Source organism: Ipomoea triloba, chromosome 4, assembly GCF_003576645.1.
Source record: "Ipomoea triloba cultivar NCNSP0323 chromosome 4, ASM357664v1".
Classification (NCBI taxonomy): domain Eukaryota; kingdom Viridiplantae; phylum Streptophyta; class Magnoliopsida; order Solanales; family Convolvulaceae; genus Ipomoea; species Ipomoea triloba.
Genome location: NC_044919.1, coordinates 21,669,319 through 21,676,641, shown reverse-complemented (window position 1 = coordinate 21,676,641; position 7,323 = coordinate 21,669,319). Strand labels below are relative to the sequence as shown.

At 37.5% G+C, this 7,323-nt stretch overlaps 1 long non-coding RNA gene across 1 annotated transcript; it reads left to right on the top strand.

The window, feature by feature from the left end:
* Positions 1 to 1,983: 1,983 nt before the first annotated feature.
* On the top strand, positions 1,984 to 3,764 carry LOC116017177. The gene is made up of 2 exons (XR_004097854.1): positions 1,984 to 2,277; positions 2,631 to 3,764. It is a non-coding gene; the product is annotated as an uncharacterized LOC116017177 (long non-coding RNA).
* Positions 3,765 to 7,323: the final 3,559 nt, after the last annotated feature.

Sequence of the window (7,323 nt, the reverse complement as noted above, 5' to 3'; positions counted from 1 at the left end):
TTCTATCCGCCCGTGCTCCATTTAGTGTCTGGCATTATCGTCTGGGGCACCTGAATCTTTGGGTATTGCATAAAGTGTTACATAGTTGCTCAGTTAATAAATTTGATGTTAGTTCGTCTCATTTATGTGCGTTCTGTCAGTTAGGGAAATCTTCCCGTTTTGCTTTACCCCGTGTTAGTTCGGCTAGTTGAGCGGTGACACAGGCACATTGTAGAGACTGGCCTGCTCTTCTTTCTCAAGGGTCTGTTCCGTTAAAGTATTGAAACTATGCTTTTGAAACTGTTGTATACTTGGTTAATCATTTGTCGTCCTCTGCTATTCAAATGGACAGTCCTTTTCAAAAATTGTTTCAATCTGTCCCGTCTTATTCTCACCTCCGGATTTTTAGGTGTTTGTGTTTTCCTTACCTCCGGCCATACAATCGACACAAGTTTGCTTTCTAGTCTTCTGTGTGTGTGTATTTCTAGGTTACCCCTTGTATTTTTGTGGGTATCGATGCATGGACCTTAATATGGATAAGTTCTTTATTTGTCGGCATGTCCACTTTGACGAGAATGTGTTTCCTTTGGCTAGTATTTCTGTTGTGCAGGATTTCCATGGTCAGCCTATTGAGCCTAGGGTGCTGGTTCTTTGGTTGTTTCACCCGTGACTGCGTCTTTGCCTATGCCTCCTACGACCTCTATTGAGCCCTGGGCTGCTGGTTCTTCGATCCTATGTCGTCTACGTCACATGGAGCATTCTTCGCCTTTACGGGCGTTGTTGGCTGCTAGTGAGGGTCCTACTTGTTATTCTCAGGCGGTTCTTTACCCTGAGTGGCATACTGCCATGGATGAGGAGTTCAATGCGCTTCTTCACAATCAGACTTGGCGGTTGGTCCCGGCCACACCGGATATGAACATTGTGGGTTGTAAGTGGTGTTCCGTACAAAGAGAAAGGCCAACGGGTCTATTGAGCGGTTTAAGGCGGGGTTGGTCGCGAAGGGTTTTAATCAGGTTACAGGTGAAGATTTTTTCGATACTTTTAGCCCGGTGGTTAAGCTTACCACGGTTCTCGTTCTTCTCTCTTTGGCATTATCTCGTGGGTGAACTCTCCGTCAGCTGGATGTTCACAACGCTTTCTTGAACGAGCGCTTGGTGGACACCGTATATATGAGCAGCCGCCTGGGTATATTGATCCTCGTTTTCCCGATCATGTGTGTCTTCTTCAGCGCTTTCTCTATGGTCGGAAGCAGGCCCCACGGCCTTGGTTCAAGCGCTTACATGACTTTCTGCTTTCGGTTGGGTTCAAGGCCTCTAAGACCGATATTTCTTTGTTTCATCGGTCTGTTGCTAGGTCTCAACTGTTTATTCTTGTTTATGTTGATGACATTCTCGTGATAGGTAGTGACTCGTCACTTGTTTCTGAGCTTTTGTAGCGTTTGACCTCTACGTTTAAGATATGTGACCTTGATACTCCGAATTTCTTTCTTGGAATTGATGGTGGTTTTATTCTCTCTCAGCGCAGGTACATGGCTAATATTCTCAATCGTGCTGGAATAGTAAACTGTAAGTCTCTTGCTACACTTGTTTCTACAGCTCGCTTAACTGAGATGTCTAATGCTCTGTTTGATAATCCTACTCAGTACAGGAGCCTTGATGGTGCTTTGCAATATTTGACTGTGACGAAGCCTGATCTCTCTTATGCGATCAATTATTTGTGTCAACACATGCACTCGTGATAAACATTATTTATTTTATTATTTTTAATATAACTTTGTTAGAATTAATAAGATAATATTTAGTTAATTGTGTATTTTTCTCTTATTATTAATAAGTTCTGGTGTTAAATTAAGTTTGGGCTTTTATTATTATTATTATTATTATTATTATTATTATTATTATTATTATTATTATTATTAGTAGTAGGTTAGTTTAGTTAATAATAAAATATGTTAGTCAATCGCAAATAATAGCCTGTCAATAACCGGTCGAGAGACTAGCGAAATCGAAGGAGCTACAAACGGCAACAAACCCGGTCTTTGGGAGATCCGACTCATCAGCGGTGACGGTTGCGTGGAGCTGAGTAGTATAAATTGCGGCCAAATTGTAGAAGACAACATCAGTTCACCGGGAGCAATTCCGGAGGCGGCGGTCGTTCTGGCGGTTTGGCGTCTGGTAACAACAATTCTGCTTTGGGTAAATTTCAGTCGGCGTTGCAAGATTGTTTTGGCAAGCAGCAAATTCCTAGCAGATTCTTTGTTTGGTACTTTGGTCGCAGCGGTGGGAGATTGAAGATGGCGTAAATATCCATAGGCAATTGGCATAATAATTTCTTCTTTTCTATCCTTTGTTATTGCTAGTATTTCATTCTTTTCAACCTTTCAATTGCTATATATTTGGCTAATTTGCTTAAATAAATGAATTTTAATTGTGGATCTTATCTCTAGAATGTGTTGTTAGTTTATTTACTTCTAGGGACGTGAATAATATATGTACTATGAAAGTTTTGCAGTAGTTTAGGTTTTTAATGTTGCCAAATCAATTATGTTTTATCCTATAATTTTGTATTGTGATTAATTGTGCTTTAATCTGGCCAATTTTAGCACAGGTTAATCTATGAGAAAATTAATTGAGTATATACCATGCTGATAGGTAAATACGCACAAAGGACTGACCCATATAGCCGCTCCGACAAGAAGTCACCCGACCAGTCCGTCATATCCATCAACCCGACCGGAATAAATACAGGAGGCGGTCCACCAGACTACGCTCGAGATAAAACCATGGCGTTATTCCCACCCAGCGACACGTGAAGGGGTCAACAGAGACTTCTTGTAATCAAGACAAAGTCATTGGCCGATGGGCAGATGTGCGGTTGGCCAATCGAGGTTGCAAGGACGGAGCAACAAGAAAATGAAAGGAAAAAATTGTCCGATCAAAAATTTTCAACATGCTATTGGAAGCTGGAATTACCAGCTGGATGACGAACGACCGGGAATAATACTGTAGACCATCTGGAACACTACTGTAGACCATCTGGGAACACTACTGTAGACCGACTGGGAAGACTACGGTAGACCGACCGAGTGGAACTTTGTTCGTGACAAGCTAATTGGAACAAATTACAAGGAAATTATTCTCACTTCTCGAACCCAACGATTCTCGTGGATTCAAGAAGTGGGGGACTCGTGATGGGTAAATACGCATAAAAGACTAACCTGTATAGCCGCTCCGACAAGAAGTCACCCGACTAGTCCGTCATATCCATCAACCCGACCGGAATAAATCACTTGTGATCAACCGTACCGCCCGTATCGATAGGCCTTGTGACAAAAATGCTCTCGGATCACCCTTGGAGTCGCCCCGATGGAAACACACCCGACCGGTCTACCATAGGATGATCGATCTACCAAAGGATGACCGGTTGGTCAACAATGTGACGCAACCTACAAGCTGAAACCTTATCTTACACAACAAGTAAAGCAGTCCAACTTGCGCCTGCAGGCCGGCGATTGACAACTTGCGGCGCTGCAACCTTGACCAGTCAACCTACCCGTAGCCTGCAGAGTGACCGCCTGACCAAGCCAACAAGAGGACGCCACGTCAAGCCACTTACAGCCGGTGCATTAAATGCGTAGACCGGCTTGATTAGTATAAATAGAAGGGGTCTCCCCCTCACTTCTCATCTCTATCTGATTGTAACTACTACTACTCACTACTTGTAATCTCACCCTACAACGTCAATCTATATCACGGTCTACACCCCGTATAACCGTTCACTCGTAACTCCCACTCTGTAATTGCAACCTGATCGCCCTACAATAGCAACCCGCGTTGTTCTAAGCGACCCGCTCGTAACTACTTATCACTCGGGATACCACTCAACCTCGGACTGCCCGGTCGCCCTACGATTGACCGACCGGCTGAGCTACGAGCGCTCTCCCGCTTATTCACAAACGTACGTATTCGTAGTGTAATCGTAACCCCCGGTTCTATTTACGCTATCACATGCCTATTAATTCCAAGCTCTATAGGATAAAAAGATAAATAGTTTAGTTGTCTTATTGAACTGTTTGATTGGTTCATAACCCGGGTATTCCGTAAGTTCTTCCATGCTTAATGGGTTTTAATCATTCGAATAAATGTCTTAAGCATATGGGTGATTAAAGCACGTGACTTGCTTTGAACGCCATACGTAGTAGTCATATAGCAGTTAGAACGAACCATTAATTGGTTGGCAATAGTAGACTTAAAATGCATAATTAGTAGTGGTAATTGATTCATGTTCCTAGCCTTTATTCTTTTATTAGCCGCTCTCTTGCTTCGTTGTTATTTTATTGTTTTCCCTGCTAGTTACTTACCTGCTATCTCGTTCTTGTTGGTTTTTTATTTCTCCAAGCTATTTTATTAGTTCGGCTTCACTTTAAACTGTTAAGTTTGTTATTTTAATTTGAGTTTTTTCCCAAAATGGTCCCTCAACTATTGCTCATTCTCAATTTTGCATTTCGACTTTCAATTGCACCTAATGTGGTCCCTCAACTTTCAAAAACTCACCCAATTTGGTCTTCCGTTACATATTCCGTCAAATCAGTGTTAAAATGGAGGGTATTTTCGTCCATTTACCTATTGTTAGCCTAATAAACATTGAGAAATAGTTGAGGGACCATTTTGGGAAAAACTATTTTATTTATTTCATTTTTGTTTATTTTCATTTTTTACACTCTATAAAAATAGAATTTCTATACAGTTTTTTCTTACAAATATAAATAGTTAAAATCGCGCAATCCAACCTCAAAATTTTTAACTTTCTTTAAGACTTTTCCCCTCTAAATATACAAACTATTCCTATGAAGTTTTACTATAAGTTTCGTAAATTTCATAAATACTCATATACTTCTTCTTTTTTTTTAATTTTTTATGTTCATAGACAATCAATCACTATGTATCACATTAAATATTATTTTTACCATTGAAAATTAATATTTTTTTTCAAGCGTAGACACCCAAATAGTGTAAAATGTAGGGAAAATATTGGACCAAAAGGTAAATTTTTCTAGTAAACTTCTCAGGTGAGCCGAAAGTAAAATCTCGTCAATGTTTCCTGCAATATTTTCTGTATTTGATTTCGAAGTAATTATTAAATTTTATATTATTTTACATTATTTAAGATATTGTATGACATCTTTTATATGTTTTCCTCTTCTTATTTTTTTTTATTAATTATTAATTATTAAGGCAAGTATAATTTATTTTGTAATGTGGACACATTATTTTTAAAAATTTTGATTTAATTAAATTATACCTTAATTATAAAAATCCTACCTAATAATTTTAGTATATTACACGGGACACAATAATTATTAAAAATAATGTTTAATAATTGTCAATTTGTATTCAACAATAAAATTTATAGTTAATTTTTAAGTCAATCATAAAATCTTTTGTGATGTGCGCACATTATTTTTAATTATTTGAGTTTAATAATATTATATCTTATTTATAAAAAATCCAAAGTAATATATTTAGTATTACGGATGTGACTAAGAATTATTTTAATCGATGCTTAAAAAATGAGTATTTATAAAATTTACGAAACTTATTGTAAATCTGCATAGGAATAGTTTGTATATTTAGATAGAGGGAAAAAGTCTGTAAAAAAAGTTAAAAATTTTTAGGATGGATTGCACGATTTTAAGTATTTATATTTGTAAGAAAAAAAATGTATAGAAATTCTAATTTTATAGAGTCTAAAAAATAAAAATAAACAAAAATGAAATAAATAAAATAGTTTTTCCCAAAATGGTCCCTTGACTATTCTCAAAACGGTCCCTCAACTATTTCTCAATGTTTATTAGGCTAACAATAGGTAAATGGACGAAAATGCCCTCCATTTTAACACTGATTTGACGGAATATGTAACGGAGGACCAAATTGGGTGAGTTTTGAAAGTCAAGGGACCACATTAGGTGCAATTGAAAGTCAAAATGCAAAATTGAGAATGAGCAATAGTCGAGGGACCATTTTGGGAAAAAAACTCTTTTAATTTTAAGTCTTTAAATTGCATTGTTTCAATTCCCTATGGGATCGACCCTTGCTAAAGCACACTATCACTACAATTGACTCGTGCACTTGCGAGGATAATTAAAATTGTCCATCAACTCGTCTTCTATTTCGCATTGGGTCATGTTGAATCGAGTGTTGAGGTATGTCAAGGCTACGCTTCAGTTCGGCTTGCGTTTGCGTCCTTTTCTGGCCTCGATTTTGCATGGTTATTCTAATTCGAAATGGGTTGGTGATGTGCTTGATCGAAAGTCTACCAGTGGGTTTGTTGTCTATCTGTGTGACAATTTGGTTTTATGGGTCTGTAGGAAACAGCGGACAGTGGCCCGATCGTTGACAGAGGCTGAGTATAAAAGTCTTGCTGATGTTGCGGCTGAGGTTACTTGGGTTGTGTCACTTCTGAATGAGATTGGGCTGCCGTTATCTACTCCGCCCACCTTATGGTGTGACAATCTGGGAGCTATGTATCTTTGTGCCAATCCGGTGTTTCATGTGTGAACGAAACTTGTTGAAGTGGGTTATCACTTTGTGCGGGATAAAGTTGCTTCTAGTGACCTTAAGGTTCATTTTGTTTCTACGCAGGATCAGATTGCTGACATCTTTACCAAACTATTATCTGTTAAGCGGTTTGAGTTGCTTCGGGTCAAGCTTAATGTTGTGTGTTTACCACCTTAAACTTGAGGGGGTGTAACAAGACTCTCGTAGTTTAGTCTTCCTAGACTTATGGTTCTTGTGTTATTCTATTTGTATTTATGTACTTACTGTATTCCTATTCTAATGATATACACAATACATTCATCAAGATTTGTTAACGGGTTAAACGGGTTGACACGATAGACATGTTTTGTTAACAAGTTTTGGATCGTGTCGACAAAATATGACACGAAATCCATTTAAACCCGCTAAACCAATTAATATATTTAAAAACTAAAATTTAAAGTTAACTTATATAAAAAATAAATAAATAAAATCTACAATTCAATCCATTAAATAAACTAAAAAAATTTCAATTTATAACATTCATAAAATGATAAAATAACATCTAAAAATCATAATTAAAGAAGTTCATACTAGTTTTTACAATAAAATTGAACACAATAAAATTCAAATTTCATATTGTTGAAAATTAATAATTGGTGTAGGATCTTGTCCTAATATAGTAAATTCATCCTTAGTCATGTTCATGATATCTTTTGTAATCTCATTCATGACAATGGTTCTTACCTACATGATAGTAGTTCTTAGCGGGTTATAATCAAGTTTGTGTAAACGGGTTCGTGTAAAC